The sequence below is a fragment of the Acanthochromis polyacanthus genome, chromosome 4 (assembly GCF_021347895.1).
Source record: "Acanthochromis polyacanthus isolate Apoly-LR-REF ecotype Palm Island chromosome 4, KAUST_Apoly_ChrSc, whole genome shotgun sequence".
Lineage (NCBI taxonomy): Eukaryota > Metazoa > Chordata > Actinopteri > Pomacentridae > Acanthochromis > Acanthochromis polyacanthus.
In genome coordinates this window covers 43,048,264-43,069,406 of record NC_067116.1, presented here as the reverse complement: position 1 = coordinate 43,069,406, position 21,143 = coordinate 43,048,264, and the positions used below count along the sequence as shown (strand labels likewise).

Below are 21,143 nucleotides of genomic sequence, written 5' to 3'. Positions count from 1 at the left end.
TGCAGAGGAGGGTTGCAATCAAATGTTGCATGTCAGAAATAAAGGTGGACATGCGAATTAGTGAAAGAAAAGACTTGGATCTCAGTGATGAAAGGTGTACTGATTTTGTTGCACTAAGTTCCTATTCTAGGGGCCTATATTTTTAATATAGTAAATCTAAATTGCACATTGGGTAAACTGCCCTCTGTTGTTTTCTGGATATTAGTCTGATCTGTAGAGAAACTGCGATGTTAAAGAGTGAGCTGTAAACAAATTTATAGCTGCAACAGCCTCTGAAAAAAAGACATTCTGAGTTTGTATTTTGTGCAATTAACTGAACAGCTTTAACAGCCCATTACTTCCCTCACAGTTTCCAAATATTACAAACTAAATGCACCACTTTTGTTGTGTTATAGGTACTTTGTTGCCTAAATGCACAAAACAGCATGTCCTCTATGCAGCTGTGCTGGTATAAGTATAGTGGCAGGAAATTCAGTCTCTCCAGAAATGCAAATTCAGCTCAAAGAGAAGCATAATCTGCCCTTGAAAGCCGATTTGGATTGCTGAGAATTTGTATAATATTTTTGGTGCTGTAGAATAATTGTAGTCGTGAACTCTGCGTCTCCCAGACAAATCCATCAGACTCTTCTCAGAATAAGCCAGACTGGACTTTCCTTCCAGCACTTAATGTACATCAGGTCTGGGAGTTTGCTGCTTTTAAATGGGGCTGCACCTAATTAGATTTGCCAAAAGTGAAGCCTGCCCCAACTACACCTGACAGAGAGATATTTTAGTGTTCTGTTGCTGCCTTGGCCTCCTTTTTGAGATTGTGCCGGATGTGAGAAGGTTCTGAAGTCATCTCAGGACAGCAAACTGAGTGATAGAGCTCTGAGTGGTGTTGTCTAGTCTGGCATAGTTCTGGCCTCATCTGAATAATTGGGTCATTACATCTGAATACAGTAACTTCAATATATTTAAGGAAGAAACTAGAAATATACAAGGAGACACAAAAACACTGCAGACATAAAACCACCACAAATAAGCACTACATACCCACCAAGAGAAGAAAACAACCACAGACAGACAGAAAACAACTACAGAGACACAAAAGAGACATAGAGCAGCTGTAAAGAGATGTAAAACAACCACAAAGATATCACATCATAGTTTTGATGGCAAAAGTTATGTCTGTGATTAGAGAATACAGAGAAAACTTAAAACTTTTAAGGGTTGTATTACAATGTGGGATGGGTAGTTGGTCCAAACGAGTTCTAGCGAATGAAAAATCTCATTTTTACCAACATTGTGTACACCAGAATCATCTTACAGACTATTGACGCTGGAGCTGCGTTCCATTTGGCCCACTGTGTAGAAAAGCCTTAAACATTCCCGTTATCTTATGCAACATATTATAGATCCAGTTCTTAGAAATATATGTAAAAACTGTATTGTTTTAATAACGGAATAAGACAGATGCTACTCTGTGTGTGCGTGTCTCTGCATGTGTGTGTATGCGGAGGGTTGTGTTTATTTGTGCTGGAAAGAAATCAGGAGGAAGTACAGCTGTCTATCTGTGTTAGTGTATGACTGCCAAAAACGGCCTGGGGAGATGTGTTGTGCGTGCAAACACACACACACACGCACACACACACACACACACACAGACCATAATGCAGCCACCATGGGGCCACTTGGCTTGTCGCCTTTTCTTGTGCTGTTCCGTAATGTGATTTGTCCCGACTATTGATACCCCAAAATGCCCTACTCTCCTCCCTCAACCCTCTCGTTAGCCCCCACCCACCCCACTTCACCCCCACTTCCAATTTCCACACTAACCCAATTAGCATCTCGTCAATAATGCTCAGCATTTCATTTTGCTGCTTTAATTAACAAATTCAATTTGCTCGAAACTGCTGTGAAAACAAATTAAAAGCACGGCAAATTAAAAGCCCTCAGTTCCAGCGGATATAGCTAAGGTGATTACAGATGCGTCAAACGACTGTTTTCTTGTTTGTTTTATCTCAGGAGGGGAAAAGAGACTCCTGAGAGGAGGGGAGACCTTGACTGGGTTGCCGGGGCAGTTTAAGATCTTGAACTGCGAGGGAGGAGGGAGAATAGGCCTGGTGGGATGGCGGTGGGATGGAGGTGAGAAGGGGCAAAGCTGGTGTTGCTGCATGTTTTACCACAGGGAGGCACCACTACCCATTAACAGCAGGGATTCTGTCAGAGTGGATAAACACAAACGCTGTACACACAAACATTACAGGCAATTTTGAGGCTTTTCCAGAAACATATTGTTGAAAATCACCAGAACTAACGGATCCTTTTTTGTGTTCTTATTACAGATGATGTTGTAAGTATGCTAATGGAATCCAATTCCAGTTAAAGCTCCAATAAATTATTAATTTAGTTAAAATATTCTCTTTGGATGCTGGGCTCTGTCAATCCTGTGCCGTGTAATCAATTATGTAATGTTCTTAGGCATTCAGCGTGGAGCCAAGGAGTTGAGGGTTTTGAGCTTATTAGCCAAAACGTCACATGTCTTCTCTTTGCCGTCCTGCTGGTATCAGTATGGTTGGATTTCTAGTGTTTAGGGTTGGAACGGTGCCACAGTCTTCCTATCTGAACCGATGGATCTCTACAAGCAAACAGTACAAACCCCTCTTTGGATGAGCGACCGAGTGGCAACCCAAGATGCAGACTGCCTGTATAGTCATGCAGACAGTGAACCTGCCAGACTATATTAATTCCAAAATAGTCTGAGGGTTACCTTTCCAACCACAAGCCCTTGATGGATACCCAAGGACATAGATTGTTGAAAGAAGCAGCAGGAATCAGTTGACATTACTGAGTGTGGGTATGTGCAGACAGTGGAACAAGGTGAAAGATATCCAGAGTGAGATTTGTGTTGAAGGGATTCATGATCTTCTTTCAATCTCTACCCACTTACTTGTTGTGCATTTTTACCTGTACCGATGAATTTATCCATCTGTCCAGTTTCTTATGACTATCTGGGGTCGAGATGCAGCATATTTAACAGACACCCCTTTACCTAGCAACACTTTCCAACTGTTCCTGTGGGATCCCGAAGTGTTCCCAGGTCAGATGAGATATGTAGTCTCCCCAGCAAATCCTAGGTCTACCCCAGAGTCTCGTCCCAGTTTACAGAAAACCTCCAGAGGAAGGTATATTAATCCAGGCTGAACCACCTCAGCTGCCTTCTTTAGACTCAAAGAAGAAGTGATTCCATTCTGAATTCCCTTCCAAATATCAGAGCTGTTCACTCTATCTCTACAACAGAGCCCCAGAATTTATATAAATATATAAATAAAATTTGTACCTCTTTCACAACTTTTTTTTTTTTTTTTTACAGATTACTCAGCAGCTGAGAAAGCTTGGAGATCATCTGGACTTTGCAGTCACTTTGACTCACACAAGTAGTAAAAAATGGATGGAGAGACTATTTTATTTTTAGTACAGCTAATGGTATGTGTCCCCAGAGGTGTTTTTTTCTCGCATGGAAACACGCCGCATATCACCTGCTCGTTGGACGTGCCACTTGCAGATCACTCGGTCGTCACATGAAAGCCCTTCAAACCTTCAGTCTGGTAGAGGTGTCGGACCAATATAGCCGCTCGATCACAAACTTTCTCTTTTATTCCAAAAACAGTTCAGCGAAAAGTATTTCTGAAATCATTTGAGGTGAGAAATAAGCTGTGCAGTTGCTGACTGTCCTCATTTTAGTTCAACAATGGCTTGTTGAGATATTTTACCAAAGTTTTGCGAGGAATCCGGTCTTCGCTCCCTGAACCAAATCTGCATAATGTAGAAGTCTACTTTATGTAAATGATCTACAGGCAACTCCAGGGCACAGTGCCACAGTGTAGCTCGAAACGCACATACGTGTTAGACATAGACAATGAATGGGATGTGAAATTGATGGATCCTTTGGGGACACACATTAACACTACAACCATGGTCCCACTCATGAAATGATGGTCTTTAGGCTGGGTTATGCTTTCCGCACGAACGAGCTGCACAGAAATTAGCCGCACAGAAATCTGCTCAAGAGAAGTGTGTGACTTTATACTCTGTGCAGCGTCTGCTCCCAAACTGCAGGAGGCAGTGTATCACAAACAAACGTCTACCTAGTTTACTCTAGTACTAAACTAGAGTAGAAGAAGTTTGCCATTGTTCGCACCACTTACAACGTGATTTTACCGAATAGTTGCATTTCAGCTTAGTTTTAATTTCACACCATGAATTGTTCATAACCCGGTTGTCACGGTGATCTCTGAGTGATGAATCGTATGAGTTCCCATATTTCTGGACTTCAGCTATGAGTAGGTCTTGGTGCTCTGCCATGTTTTTCAGTGCGTCTCCGTCTGCTTTGTTAGAAAAATGTGGAAGTGCATGACATGGAAATTTTCTGCGTGATAAGGGTTGTTTGAGGGCGTGGCTGGTAAAATGCCTGCAAGGAGCCGCACAGAGCTTGCGTTCGTGGCAAGCATGAAAAAGCTAGCCTAGTCGCGCTAGACAACCCACGGCAACGAATTTAATTCTCTGCCAGGGTGGGTCTAGTTACCCTCCATAAGGCTCCAGGCTGGATTCTCCTAAAACTGGCCGGACGAATCACCATGAAGTGTAGAGTCAGAAGGCGGGCGTAATGAAGTGACGACAGAGGCGCGACGATTCTGACAGAAACAACCGGAAACAACCCACGGCAATGAATTTAATTCTCTGCCAGGGTCGACAACAAAAACGACAACAGTCGTTGAGCTCCATTAGCACCGACTCTGAATAATCTTTCTGTTAACATGTCTGTAATATACTTGAGCTTCACCCATTGACTGTATAAATAAGGCTTCACCGAACTACCGCATCCTCTGATTTCCGGCGCTCTAGGAGCCTATTCGTTGCACTGATTGGATGTATACCTACCCAATTGCTGCAGAGTGATTTGAAAGACAACCTTTTAGCCCGCCTCCCTCCCTGTCGAGCGTGCCTAGACCCTTGTGCCTTCAGAACATGGGTCTAGCGCGGCTAGGCTATGAAAAAGCTTAAATGTGATTAGATCTTCTTTTTTGTGAACTATTGGTATCTTATGAAAAAGGTTTTTTTGGATTGTTGCGATTTTATTTGTATCACGTCTTTATGTGTTTCTACCTGTCTACATTCTACCTTCTACTTGTTTTTCTTGTCTAAATGAAGCTTACAGCTCGATTGATTGGCCGCTTTTAAAAACACACACAGGCCTCAAGATTCCCTGCGATCAGCAGAAAGCCGATGCCACATATTAGATCTCATTCTGGCCTCTGTCCCTGTCTCACTGCATTCCTACACAAACAAGTTATAGAGTAGACCAGACATGCTCCCACAACAGCACTCTAAACCTCTTGACCGGCCCAGTTTACAGACACACATACACTCACACAGCTAATGGAACTGGCCATAATCCAGGTACCTGTGATGGTCAATGCAGCTTTGTTTAGCCGCGATGTTAAATTGATTTTTAGGTTCCAAGTCACACGGTTCTGGCAGCAAGCTGACCCTCTCCTGACAGAGTGAGAAAGCCAGAGAGAGGGAGTCTTACTGTACAACACAACTTTCACTGTCTCCTTCAGCGACACACAGTTTGTCCTCATCAAATGAGCGTCCTCTGATCATTGTCCTGATCTATCCTCTTTCCCTTTCCAAACTGTGATTAGAAGCTACCGATCACAGCATCCATCTGGTCCACACATCGACATCTGGAGGGTGTGGTGGCTGTTTTGACACACACACCTCTTGCATCTTACAGTTTATTGTATATATGTGTGTACATTGTATTTGTTTGCTTGCATTTGTGTTTCTATGCATCTCCCACAAACTCCTCACCCTCCTCCCTTTCCCTCCTCCGCTAGGAGCTAATTATTGTCCCGCTTAATTACCAGTAACACTGCAGTCCAGCCCGCTTCAGCTTTAAAGAACTATTCAGCACTCCATCCCGATACCTGATTGAACTCAACTAAATGGAAAAGTTGTGCTGGGGAAAACGCTTTAGTCACACAACATTTTGTTTCATTTCTTTTCTAATATGTCTCTCACTGTCTGGTTACTTGAAGATAACAGACATTTGAATTTGTTTTCGGGGATATCATGAAAAATAAAAAATAACAGGTTTTGAAATGGAAAAAGGCAGCAAGACACAAGAGAGCCGAACTGTTTCACGACTCCAACACATACACATTCACCACCCTTGTTGGATCCATAAAGGCAATAAACCAATAGAAACATACACGTTTTCTGACCTTCAGCTCCAATTAGGCCCCCGAGGAGAGATGAGTGAACTTTTCAACCTTACATCTTGTCTATTGATACTCCAATAGGGTTGGTCTGAAGACAGGGAGAGCGGCGAGTCAATATTCAAGTTCACTGTTGTGAGGCGCAGGAGCGCAAGTTTCCGTTTCAGTCGCCAGAACTTAAAAAGTTTGTTGACACTTCTGAAGGCTCGAGCTCCAAGTCCCATATGGAAGAATCTCAGTTCCATTTTCTATCTCTCACAGTTGATTGAAGACCCCTAAAAGAAAAATGATGGAAATATAAGACTATAAAACCAAGGTGGATTTTCCACTATACTGCTGGCACTGAGTGTTTCCTGCAGATAAAACTTTTTAACACAGCAGAAGAGACTGTAATATAAATGGAAAGGCTGCTCTCTTAAACTTGTTGATGAAGGACACAGTAGTTTTTTACTGCGGTCCAAGCTGAGCGGATACAATGGTAAATCGGTATTCTTTCAGTCATTTGTTTCACTGACGTAATCAAACAGATAAAATTTCACATGAATTACTTTTTCGTATTAAGTATGCAGTAGACCTTTTAGGAAAAAGAACAGTCTTGAAGAAGCTGCCAATGTTTTGTATTCATAAAATTTATAAAAATCATTACAAAAAAGTAATTCAGCTTCTAAACGAGATGTGACAAGCATGATTTATGATTTAAATGATGAGTGTTCTGTGATCAGACTGGAGAACAGCCAGGCCTTGATCTCTGCTCAGCATTGCTGCAGCGTTGTCCTGACTGCGTCTGCGAACAGGAGGACATTGATTCGGCGTTCTCTGGTAAATACCAGGTCACTACACCTGCACTCCATCAGGCAGGGGTCAATCACAGCCCAGTGGGGAAATGATCATAGGACAGAGTCCATCTGTGTCTATGTGGGCGTATGAGTGCAATTGTGTGTTCAAGTATTAAGTATGCTATCAGTGTCCTCAGCTCATTGATTGGTCCCCAGTGTCAAGATGCTGTCATTGATTCTTCACCCGGTCACAGTGGAAACTCTTGGTTCAGCAGGGGCTCTTAGGTTACCCATTTGTGCACAAATGTACACTCGTATACAAAGACACTTGCACAGGTCAACATACAGTTTGACATTTACTCAAAGGTATAATGAACAGGAGACATGACAACAGGGAAACTTGATGGTACAAATATAATTCTATGGTGCCAAAACGGCTAGACAGTGCAGTTTGTTTTAACTGTGAGGGATTTTTGGTCAAACTGACAAACTTTCCAAAGGACAAGAAGGTTAGTCAAAGACTTAAACCATCACTAGGAGCTGTCAGCAACAGCCCTGTACCTGCGTGAACAAAAGAAGTAGTAAGTAGAAAGTAGAAAGTAAAATCAGTTGCAGGCAACATGGTAAGGGCAAAAGACATGCTTGTACCATGCACTATTTTGCAGTGTTTTATACCTGTCTACATGCTGTAAGTACATATATAACCAAATAACCAAAATCTTTTTAAATTCCTTTTATTTTTAGGCATATTTTGCATCTATCCGTCCGTCCATCCATCCATCTATCTATCCATCTATCCATCTATGCATCTATCCATCCATCTATCCGTCTGTCCATCTATCCGTCTGTCCATCCATCCATCCGTCCATCCATCCATCCAAAAAATAATGGTTCTAAAATGCTCTCTGTTTCTTCAAATCAAAATCGCCAGTTGAAGAACCTCTTTATATAGTAGGTGGTTCTTCACGTGTTTGGAGATATGTGGTTTGGTGGTAGGTGACTAACTACTAATTTGGCTTGATGAATCGTTTTCTCTATACAACATCAGGAAACCGTGACAAATGCCCATCACAGTTTCCCAAATCTCAGGTTAACATCTTTTAGTATGTTTTTCTGTTTAACCAACATCCCATAACCGAAAATATTCCATGGATTATATTGGTAGGGACCCATAAATAGAACCAGATGGGTCTACAAAGAGTTGAGGCTGAAGTTGGGGAACCAGGAAAATCTCGTCTCCTAAGAGAGGTGCTTGCAGCCGCTGGTGATGTGTAGAAAACAAAAGAGACAAAGGCAGTTCCCTGAAAAGCTCTTGTGCTAAATAACACTCGATATGCATTCCTGTAGCTTCACATTGGAGTCTGTTTTTGTGATAGTCATTATTATGAGACACCAATGGGTGGTCCACCACACATTGTTGACTCTCTTTACCTCTCTTCTTTCCTGATTGTTGCAGTAGACTTCTAGATTGGGCTTCCATGGAGTCCAGGGAAGAAGAACCTGAAGAATCAAGCACAAAAAAACAGAGAAAAAGTGTTTCAGCACATTGCCTCAATTTATGTCCACTAGAGACTGCTTCTTGTTGGATATCTCATATCCAGAGATGCTTTTTGTTCACTTCCAAATCCGATTCTGATTGTTTTTGCTGCAACCTGGCGTTGTAGGCCGTGCTTTTTCTGGTATAAGCTTGTTCTGCTTGATCTTACACCTAAGCTCCTTCTGTGTTTTTGTAGTTTTTCATTACGTGCCCATGTGAAGCCTAGTCCTGCAGCAGGATCTGTCGATCTGGTGTCACCCAGGACTAAATAAACACCACAGGATTTTGATAAATACAACTATTCTCATTTTTATGTACAGTACAGTGTTGTAGTATGTAAAGTAGCTTCTCCTTTAGCTCCACAGAGCATCAGTACTAGTCAGTGATTGTCTCTGTACAAGAGGATTTCACTCAGACGTGAGATTCATCGGGACTCTTATTGGCTTTTCGTAGCCAAAACACATCTCCATCTAATCCAGAGCTTCTCTAAGTATAGTGGAAGAGACTGGTTCTCCAGTTCGCTGATGTCCTTGTCAAACTTGCTGACTGCCAGTCAAACATGGGTAGCACACCCATATTAGTGATGTCACACCCGAGGCCGCTTTAGCCTTACAATATGGTGTTAAAGAGGCGTTTGTTACCATCTGGCTGGCTGAGCCGGTGTTGGCTGTCTGGATGAAGTTATTGCCTTTAAACTGACAGACTGAGTGTTTGAAAGGAGATAAGTGGTCCGCCATGGTCATACAGCCGAGACCCATGGGGTCCTTGATCAAAAAGCAGGCGACCTGACAGACTGCCTGTGACAGAAAGATGGAGGAAAGGGTCCTCACAGCCGGCTTAGCTGCTCTTTTAATTGGTCTTCATGAATATTTAACGATCAAGATGGAATTGAATCATGTTTTTCAACTGCTATGAGAAAATCGGCGGTGCATGTGCGTGTATATGTGCAGCATATGACCGCACTGGACTGAGCGCTTCAACGTGCCAACGTGTATTATCTGTACATGCCAGCTGTTGTGCATATTATCAGATTGCTGCAGTCCACTGTGTTGGAGGCGCTGCAGTAATGGCAGCAGCAGCAGCAGGGAGGACTGTGTGCAGGTGGTCGAGTCTGTCCTCAGCTTCCGCTCAGGAGGAAGCTGCTCTCCGCTCTCACAAGGAATAAATCTTTTATTTGGTTTGTCGTATTTTTAACCGAGGGCTCCTGGTCACGCAACAAAGCTCTGCCTTCCATCCCCTCTGCTCCCATCTCTCTCCTCTTCTTGTCGCCACGGTACACATTACCTGACACTGTGATCGCATTTCTTCTGGCAAACACCCAATTTTCTACAGAAACAAGATAATAGAGTTTTTTAGCTTCTGTGCTGGTATGCGTGCTGTATTTTTTGTCATGTTCAAAAAATTTAATATATCTGTTTTTTTTCCAGATGTGATCTTATTCATCAGCCTGTAGGAAGTCTATTGTTCAGTTTTTAGGAATCTTCTGTCCTGAACACCTGTGTCCCTCTGATATCATGATGTGCTCGGCTTTAGTGGGCCAGACAGCCACACCCAAACATAACCTGAAAAAGCTCATCCCATTAGCTCATTCTTACCTCACCTCCCCTCTTTGTTACCGAGGGACGATGAGTAAGATGCAGAGAGACACGCAGGCAGCCGAATACAGCAGGTTCCCCTTTTACCTCCAGAGGGCTACAGATCAGTGTGTGTCTCTCTGTGTGTGTTTTTGTGTGTGTCTGTGGTGGTTTTCACTCTGCAAGGATGCACAGAAGTGAAAATAGTGACTCAGACGATGGTGTTTCACCAGATGAGGTAGAGCAGAGACGCGATGAGAGCACCAGCAGATGATAGAAGATTAGTCATGCCATTGACAAAGATGCTCTCACTCAGGGCCACATTAACCGTCGGCCCTCGCTGTGACCCTGTTTGTACCGTAGGACCATGTTTGTGTGTGTGTGTGGGTGCTAACGGGCCACAGGGGACGACAGAGCGACTGGATGCAGGTGAATGTTTCCTGGATGTGAGCTCATCAGGAGAGCAGGGTGACACCGCACAGCGATAATTAATGCATGGCACGCTGTCATGTCAGCGTTTAGACAAAAGGCGTGTAACCCAACACACACACACACACATGAAGATAGTGATGTGGCAGTTAGCCTCATTTTTATTTTAGCAGCATGACTTCTTGCATGTTAAAGGGTGAAGCTGCGCACAAAAAAATCACGCAATGCTGCAGTTTAAGCATATTTCAATTGCAGTTTTTACTTTGTTGGGTCATTTTGAGCATCCTTTACGACTTTGTTTTTGCTGTTTGGGTTCTTCACGTACACAACAACTTCACTTTTATAAATACTGAACAAATAAAAGAGGAGGCTAGAAGCAGAGTGGTCTAACCCACAAAAATCCAAACACAGTTTATCATTTCTGTAATATTTTATGATCTAGATTTTACTGGCAAAGTGGTCTAACCCACAACCCAAAAACAGGGGGGTCCTCTGTTTACGACGTACGGCGTTCTGTCGTTACATCACAACTGATTAGGTGGAAGTAGATGGCGAGAGGAGCAGACGAATATGTCATCACGTGGCGCTATAAGGCGGCTTTGTTTACATTCACTGGTTGTACGCCAGCTTGGATTGTGCTACTTTCTCCAACTTTTTGCCCTTTTTTGTGGCTCCAAAGCGTACATCAGACTCTTCTGATGCCAGTTTTTCAAAGTAAAGGAAAGCCATATCCATGGAAGTGGAATTAGGGCTTTGTTTACATTTTTGCCGGAGTTTGGACTTATAGCGAAAATCAACTTATTTTGGATTGGAACTCTGGCGTAAGTCGAGGACTCCCCTACATAGCATGAGACCACTCTGCTTCCAAACCCTTTTTTTTTTTTTGTAATCAACTTTTTATTAACTTTTAAACAGTAATAACAACAGAGATACAAACCAGACGCACTAAACAAAACAAAACAAAACAAAAAAACCCTTTCGCCCTACCCCACCCCACAACATAGAAGTGTTTACAAAATCAAGATCAAGACGGTTGGAGAAAAAATAAGTAAATAAAGTAAACAGAATAGAAAACAGGATTATAAACCAAACATAAAATTACCACAAATGAGCCTCAGAAGTCATGACAGCAACGTTTTGACATGCTCTACAGCTTTTCCCCACATCTTCAATGTTCGTGGCTCAGAATTATTGATGCGAGCTGATGACCACTCCAGGTAGACCACCTCGAGGAGAGCTTGTAGCCAACGTGTAATTGATAACTGTTGTGGTGGAAGCCACCTTAAAACTATAATTTTTTTTGCTGCAGTCATACCAGCAAGCCAGAGTTTACGCTGTACCTCAGTGATCTTGAACCTGGAGTCATCATTTAAGAGAAGAAGCGCCGGTTCCAGTGGTAGTTTCCTCCCTATCAAAGCAGACATTTTTTCCACAACTTTAACCCAAAACCTTTGTACCTGTGGGCACTCCCACAACACATGCATCAATGTACCCAGAACACCCTGACTGCAGAATGTGCAATAAGGATCAGGAGCTAACTGCTTCCAAACCCTTGATAAATGAATGAAAATGGTTCTGTTGATTGTGCAAATAGGCACAAGAGCTAGTATAAACTCTACAGGTATATGATGTTTTTTGTGTCATAGAAATGTGGCCATGACTCTTATTACCCTAAATAACAAAACAAACACTTTGCTTGGTTAAAGGTTAATTTAATATTGTGTATAGCAAGGTTTGTCTAGATTATTTGATTAAAAAACACAAACGGAATTACTTTTATAATGAACAGAAACTCAGGAACTGTTTGTGGATTTTTAATCTTTACTCATACCATAAAATAAACGTGTTGCCTTTCTGGGCACAAAAAGCCTTGTAGGGATGGAAATACATCTCCTTAGTTGGACTGAAAACGTCTTTCCTCGTAATCTTATGCAGCACGCACACAAACACGCCGAGTTGCTTCAAAATTGCACCACTAGCATGAAACTAAAATGCTTAAACATACAAAAGAACAAATAGATAATCCAATGTATAAAATAATGAAATCATTTCTGTTTCCACGTGACCAAATATACTCATTAATATAAATATACTAGTAATAACAACAAGACTGTTTTCTGAAAACAAACTTTCCCACACAACAACGTATTTCCCTGCTAATGGAGTATTCCCATCCCACAGCAACATCAACTTCTTTCTAAAAAAGCTGTGAAAGTGGTCGGACGGTGGCTGTGGCAGTGTAATTTAGCCATATTGACTTTAAATTAATTTGAAATGAGCTACAAAATGATGGCTGGGATTTCTCGTTCCTCCTCCCCTCTTCTGTCCTCCTTCAGCGTCTCTTCCTCTGTGTGATAACAATCAGCAAATATGAAAAGTAAATTCTGGAGGAAATGTTGGCAAATGGGTTTTGGGTAGATTGTGCATGAATATTTAATTAAGTCATAAAGCAGGGGTTTAGTACATTAATGTTTTTTTTTTCTCCCACTGCTGTCACTCCGTTTGACTCCTTTCTCCTCCTTCCCACCCAGATTAGGAGTCTGGCCTCGTGATTGGGTCCGTTAATGACCATATTTATACTGATTAGTGCATTATAGATTTCTGTACGGGGGGGGGGGGGGTGGCAGTTGTCAGACTCGTATTAGAAGACTATTTTTAAAATAAATAATTCTGGTTACATCCAAGAGAGACTAATAGAAACTAATAAGAGAATCTGATAAAGACGTTCATGGAGAAACCTTTTAGTCAGAACATCAATTTTTCCACCGGTTTGAGGTCTTTGCAGAATTGCATCTTTCCACCGACGGAGGTGAAGATCGAACATTATCAGGACTCATAAAACAGCTAAAAATAGCAGGATTTTCTGCTCGACTTACACGCCTAGAAAAATACCAGCTAATTATGCTCTCATACGGCCGCGTGGCTGTGTGAAGTGGAGCTGTGTTGCAGCCTCTCGGTGTGTTCCGCTGTTGTTTACCGTGCTGCCGGCCACAGAGCCCCGGAGTCCACGAGGCTGGCCGGACTGCAGTGACAGCTGCAGCGGCCGTCACCTCCGGCTCCCAACTGCTTTCTTGTTTTCTGACCTAATAACACTTTAACTGGCAGGTCCAGTCCGGATTCACCTGCGGTAAACATCTGTGGATTTCAGGCAAACGGGCTGCTACAGATAACTGCGTTAGCTTCCAGGATTTCTGTTGAAGTGTGGCCTGCAGCGTCACATCAGCTCAGTTCACATCAACAGACAGAAAAATTAAAAAAAAAAAAAAAAAAGGGTTAAAAAATTATGAATGTTGTAACGTTCAAAGCCTCTAAACATAGAGAAAATAAGCAGCAAGCATCTATATAATAATGTATTTTTTGCTGATTAAAATACAGTACAAATAGTGTAGTGTTATGGTCACACGTAAAAGAACAAAATATCTTCTTAAAAATAGAAATTTCTGGACATTATTTACTGCTTTTGACTATTTTTTAGGGTTTGCATGTAAATGAATGTTTTCACTGTGATTTTACTAGTTCTTGTCAATGATTTAACTAAACTGGGATGATATATAAAATAACTGTTTCAACTAATTTACTCGTTTTCAGTCTTTATTCCTTAAATAAAGGCAAATATCTGAATAATAATAATTAGAAAATAATGGTTTTGTTTTTGCTTTAGTACTAACAGTGTAATTTTATGGTGAAATGTTGGTGAAAATAATGAAAAATATAGATTTTTAACATCATTTACAGTTTTTTAAATGAATGTTTTTTCAATTTGATTTAGCAAGTTGTTTATCTGTGATTTAAATCGGTAAAATGACAGTTTAATAATATAAATAATATATTTTTTTAAAAAACATCAGCAATTATCTGTCAAATAATGAAATTTTAGCTGCTTTGAAAACAGTGAAACTGTATAATTTTAAGGTGAAATGCTGTGGGGAAAAAGAGAAGTCTAAATTTTTGAACATTTACATCATTTACGTTTTCAGCTTTTTTTTAATTATTGTTTTTTTCGATTTGATTTTACAAGTTATTACCCATGATTTAAATCTGTAAAATAGCAGAAAACAGTACAACAGAGTAAATTTATATTGTAAAAGAATTAATTTCTGCAACAACAAAAAAACAAATAACTGATGTGGGTTTCATCTACAGTTTTGGCCTGATTTTTTTAGGGTTAACATGTAAACTTTTTAATGTTATTTTATAAATTATTATCTGTAATTTGCTGCAATGAGGAAACAGTAAAATAGCAGCTAAGAATTTATTATATATATTTTTATATTTTTTTTATTTTAAGATTTTATTTAGAATAACAACTATCTGAAAAGAAAAAAATATATAGATTTTTGATGTGGGGATTATTTACAGTTTTGATGTTTTTTTTAATGCTCGACATGCCCCTCAATGATTTTTTTTTTTATTGTGAATTTACTAGTTATTATCCTTAATTTAGCAACACTGGGAAAATCTTGGCAATAATGGATTTTTTTTAAAAATTACTGTTAAAGGCTGTTGAGCTTAAAAAGTACAATTTTTAATCATTCGAACACCAAAAGATTCTGTTTTTATTTTCCTACATGATGAATCTCACCCACCTGATGCACAAAACAGAGATAAGAAGGATGAAATCAGCCGATCAATTAGCAGTGAGTGTTTCCAGCGTTGCTTTAATCTGCTGCAGAGTGTTTGCGGCGGCAGTGAGAGGGGCAGCGAGGCTCGGCCGCCCTCAGCCGGGGTGTGATCCCTCGGCTCTTGGCCATGTTTGATAAAGATTAATTCAATCCTATTTTCTGCCCCGAAATGCTTTTGCTAATGTAACTCTGTGTGTGTCAGATTCCCCGTCTTTGTGCGTCTGCCTGTCTCGTCCTGCTGAGGAACACTAAGCACCTTATCCATGTTGAGGACCAACAAAAGCAGCAGGAAGAGAAAGCAGCGGTGGCATGTTGTACGATTCATTATCTGTGTAGAAGCACTGGCAGGCTGAACGCCGCTTTCCATTTGCTGGGCTACAGTCTGTGTGAGTGTCGGATTCTGTTTACGTCTGAGAGAGGAATAGTATAAACACGACTTGAGATGATTTTGAGACCAGATTTTAATAACTCCTATGGTTTCTTGGTGGTCCAGTCTTGGTTTATGTGCATTTTCTTGATTCCACACTGGCGTATTTGCACTATGATTCATTTTAATGTGATACTTTAGTAGTCAGTCCATCGGAGTTTGATCATTTAGTCGACCTGCCTGTTAAAATTTGGATGTGACGAATTTGCATTTGTTTTTATTTCTTACTATTATCTTGTTGCTGTGTATAATGTTCTTTCAAATCATTAAAAGGAGACATTTAACCCACATAATTGCAAATGAAACATGATAATAAGCCCTGGGGTTGGATGGAATGTGCAGGAAAAGGTTTAAAGAGAAATGCATTAAAGATTTTATCACTGTACTAACAAAGAAGGCTTTACTTAATGTTTCTGCTAAAAACCGACCTTGAACATCATATTGTACTCTCTACTGTTTGAGAAAGTTTAGCGAGCACTGGTTTGCACTTGTTTTTTTTGTTTTTTTTTACTATTAAGTTGATGAAGTATAAACAGTTGCATATAATATCCTTTAAAGTTATTAAAAGGTGACATTTAAACCAAACAACTGCAACTGAAGTAGAAAAGCTTGGAAGTAAAGAGAAAGTTTTCAGAGAAATGTGTTCCAGACTTTATAAGAGATAAAGACGAGATGAGATAGGATAGGATAAGATCAAAGGTTGGTGAAATATGCAGTTACAGAGCGGTTAGTTGTTAAATAGAAAAAAAAAGTACAAAATGCGAAGTGTCTTAGTGGATGCCAAGGAATTATGTCTAAAAAATGAAATATTATATGTCCAAAATCTAAACTAAATAACAAGAAACAGATAGATAAATAGAAACTGAATTGACAGTAATTGCACAGAAATATTGCACTTGACAGTGATGACATTGATAGACGACTGCACCTGATAAGAATTGCAGAAGATATCAAAAATCTGAAGTTTATGCAGTTGCATAAATATGTACATATTATGCAGTTCTTTTATTTTATTTAACACTTATTTAACCAGGTAAATTAGTTAAGAACTGATCAACATTTTCCATAGCTGTAGCAGTCAATCCACTGCCGTCTCTGTTGCAGTACCAAGTCGGGCCAGTAGAGGGTGCTACACAGTCCAAATGATCATTTAGTCTAACTGGATGCTAATACAGACTTTAAACTTCAGAAAATTTGGATTGCATAAATCTGCATTGGTTTTTATTGCTTGCTGTTATCTAGTTGTAGCTATAATGTCCTTTAAAATGAATAAAATGATATATTTAAACCAGATTACTGAGGTTTTAACCTTATAACAACTATAGCACTAGGATGAAATAAGCAGTAAAAGGTAAAAAGAGACCAAAGAAATAAAATAAACATTAAAAGATTGTAACTAAAATGCAAGTTGAAGGAAAAATGTATTCGATTTTCCTGATGCAGTACAGACCAAGAAGGTTTAACTGAAGAAATGTTAATATTTCTGCGAAAACACGCCTAGTATATATAATAATATATTTTCTTGGTGTAGTAAACCCTAAACTTACAATAAGGAGCTGCACATGGTCATTAAAATGAGACATTTAAACCAAGTTACTGCAACTGAAGCACAATAATAACTATTGTTGTTGGATGAAATAAACAGCAAAAGGTCACAAATGTTAATTTTTGTCCTAAAAACACACATAATATTGCATTTTTTGGTGTAGTATGCCATCATATGGCAATAAGGTGCTCCATGTGTTCTTTAAAACCATTTAAAGGAGACATTTAAACCAAATAACTGCAGCTAAAGCGCAATATTAGCTATTGTGGTTGGATGAAATGAACAGTAAAAGGTCATCAATGTTAATATTTCAGCTAAAAACAAACCTATTATACATAAAACTGTACTTTTTGGTGCAGTAAAAACCATAATTACACCAAAAAGTTCTACCCATGTTCTTTTTAAACCACTGAAAAGAGACATTTAAACCAAATAACTGCACTTGAAGCTCTATTGTGGTTGGATGAAATGAACAGTGAAAGGTTGTAAATGTTAATATTTCTGCTAAAATCAAACATATTACACATTTTATTGTATTGTCTAGTGTAGTAAAGGGTGTGGAGGTTGTGTAGATGTTGCAACCTGTTGCTGAGAGTAGAATTAGAGGATGCAAACGTCTCCATGTCGTTGCTGTTTCCTGCTTTGGCTCCATATCTGTGGAGAAGCATTGGTCTCTGCAGGAGGTAGCGGCAGCACTCAGAGTGTGTGAACATGTGTGTGGAGTGTATGATCTCAGCTGTCTCATGTTGTCACAGTGACCTCTACCGCATACCGTCCAATTACATGTGGCTTACAGTCTGTGTAGGTTCCATGTGAATATAAGCGCATGCCGAACCATATAATCACATTTTCCTCACCGTGTCTTCAGCCTCTCGTTTTATCGCATTCCAGCGCCTTTCTCGTAACACTAAGGAGACTTTCTTTTCTTTTTCTGCCTCCCCTACGGTGCAGTGACCTTCCCTCCTCAGTCCAAACACGAGCATCTTCCTCTTTATTCAGCACTTGACTGAAATCTTAACTCTTTGCTCTCTCTCTTTGTTGAAAAGTGTTCCCCACATCTTTCACATCAGTGTGTCATTTCTTTGACTTTTCGCTTCACCTTCAAGTGCATCCGTTTCTAACAGTTTTGATTTGTACTCAGGTCAGACAAAGAGCTTTTTTAAGGCATAAATTGATAGTACTTCTTTAATGTTTTACTCTTAGCTTCATCTTGATCCTAACCCTTGCCTCTTAACCCTCCTGTCGTCCTGTGGGTCATAATTGAGCCGTTTTAAAGTTTGAAAATGTGGGAAAAAAATTATATTTCCACAGTGAAACTTCTGATGTCCACATTTTCAACATTTTTGGGAAATCTTTGAACATTTTTTGATGGAAAAAAGAAATGTTAAAATGTTTCTTTAATAATAGTCACATAAAAATAAACCAAAATCCAGGAAATTTCGGATTTGCAAAATTATTGTTAAGAAAATGAAATGTGTTGGACTTTTTTACGGTTTCTGTTGGGTTTATTTATGGTTGATATGTAAAATATTATTTTATTGTGATTTTATTGGATATTATTGTAAACTTAGTAAAATTGAGAAAATCTATAAATGAGCACTAATTTAAAAAATAATACAGTGACAAAGTTTTTGTAGTTTTCACAGTTATGTAAAATCTTACTTTATTGGGATTTCACCAGATATTTTCATACATTCAAACAAACTGTAAAAATCTTTAAACAAACAATAATTTTAAATATTACAGTGAAAAAACTGTTTTTCACAGTTAATGTGTAAAATATTACTTTATTGGGATTTCACTGGATATTATCATTAATTCATTAAAACTAAAAATCTGTAAATAATTCATATTTATCAGTCCCTCCAGAAATTCATGATGTTGCGATCGCGTGAATTCACGCGAAATCAACCAATCTCCGCGAATTTTGCGCGGCCTTGCAATTTTGTCCAATCACCGCAACTTTCCCGCAATTTTGGCCCGCCTCCCGTGAGTTCCACCAATCAGAGCAGTCCCCAGCACAAACTTAATGCGCGTACATCACCGAATTCACTTCCTTGTTTATGGTTTGAAGATGCAGACATGTGAGATACTAATGTCTCTCATTTACCAACAAAAATTACTGCTGAAGACCGTGATAAACAATTAATTCACTGATGTTCTTCACCAAAGCGGAGCGAAACTGTTTTACAACCATGCAATATTGTGGTGGAATACAAAAATAAAAGATAAAGAATCATCGATTGATTCACACTTTTTTAAAAACACGAAACATATCAGAACGGCTGAAATGAGCGGACAGCAGACCAGACAAATCACCATGATGGAAACTGTTGCATCCAGGTCCGTTAGAGCACTGAAAGAATGAAGGTAAATTATATTAATTACTCCACCAAAGAACACAGCGGAGTTATGTGACGATCAGCGTGTGTGAATCCTTCCTCTGTTACCAACATCACTCAAAAATGGACTCAGGGATTTGAATGAAGTTTTCAGGGTCGATCAGAAATGACACAAGGACCAAATGATTAGACTTCAGCAGTGATACGGCTTAAAGTTTGGATCCACAGATTTGTTAAGGATTTCAGATTGAAGTAGCGGCACGGTGTCTGATAGCGGCATGGTAACCATGACAACAAGTGAATGCTACTTCAGCAGCCTGCTGACAACCACATGATTGTTATCCTACTACAAATCTACCACTGTGGACGAATCGGAAAAGATACAAGGAACAACTGATTTCTCTGAGTCCCATCAATTCCCGTCGCCCGCTACATAGTCAGGTCACGTCATGTTAAACCGGTATCTGGCTGCTGCTAATGTCCCACCATGGTGCGTCAGCTTTTGTGGAAATGGGTTGGAACGTTAAATAATTAAGTTAAAATAATATAACAAATATTGTCAATTACAGTGTTGAAACATGTTCTACAAGCTGGAAAAATGCAGCTTTTTAGCAACTGTCACTGTGTCCCGCAATTTCATCACAACAAATTAAAACATCGCAACTTTTATCGCAATGTTTAAGAAAAGCTGCCGCGAATTCAGGCATTTTCGGCCGCAACAATCACGAAAAACGCCCGCGAAATCCTGGAGGGACTGAATTATAAAAAAAATACAGTGGAAAACAGTTTTTATGGTTAATATGTAAAATATTAATTTACTTTGATTATACTAGATATTATCATGCATTTAGTAAAACTGAGAACTTCTGTAAATAAACAGTAATTTAAAAATCTTGCAGTGAAAAAAAACCTTTTCACCGCAATAACAGTGCAGACTTCTAACTAACTAACTACAGATCTGATGCAGATCTATTTCTAATAACTCCTGAGCCTTTTCCACTCATGTTGTGTATTAGAAGTCTCTGTGACTAAGAGCACCTGCTAAATGCTAAAGTAAGTGTTTAGCAGCCTGACGGAGAGTTCTTCTGCTGGCAGCGCCGTGTTTGACGAGAGGACGACTCCAAGTACGTGGAGAGTCTCTTTGCTTGTCCCTCTCAGCAACTGGTTAGCGCGGTGCTTGAATATTAATGACGTCTGGTCCTAAAAGCTCGCTTTGACTGTGACCTCGCCACGCTGCAACACACACACACACACACACACACACACATGCTCGACACACACCTACACACAGGCCCTTCATCCCTTCCTGGGATGTGAAGATCTTCTCTCCTGAGGGACCGCTAGATGAGGAGGGCTGAGGTGTTGATTACTGCGGCGCTCGGCAGTCGAGTGTGTGCACGCCTGTGGTTGTGTGTGTGCGAGTGTGTAGAAAGGCAGCAGGTTAAAGAGAGGGGTAGCGAGCTAGCACCTCCTCTAGACTCCTTCTCGGCTCGGTGTAAAATTGCTTTCAAACACACTCCATGGAAACCCACAAGGTCACACTTAAACATGCACACAGAGTGTCGGGGAAATGGCATTAAAAAGCAGAGATATGGCAGCTTTTACACTGTTGCACCTTAAATTAACA

At 40.0% G+C, this 21,143-nt stretch overlaps 1 protein-coding gene across 1 annotated transcript in view; it reads left to right on the top strand.

The window, feature by feature from the left end:
* agbl4 (AGBL carboxypeptidase 4) overlaps positions 1-21,143 on the top strand; it is a 410,530-nt gene that overhangs the window by 248,539 nt on the left and 140,848 nt on the right. The gene's annotated exons all lie outside the window — the stretch shown is intronic.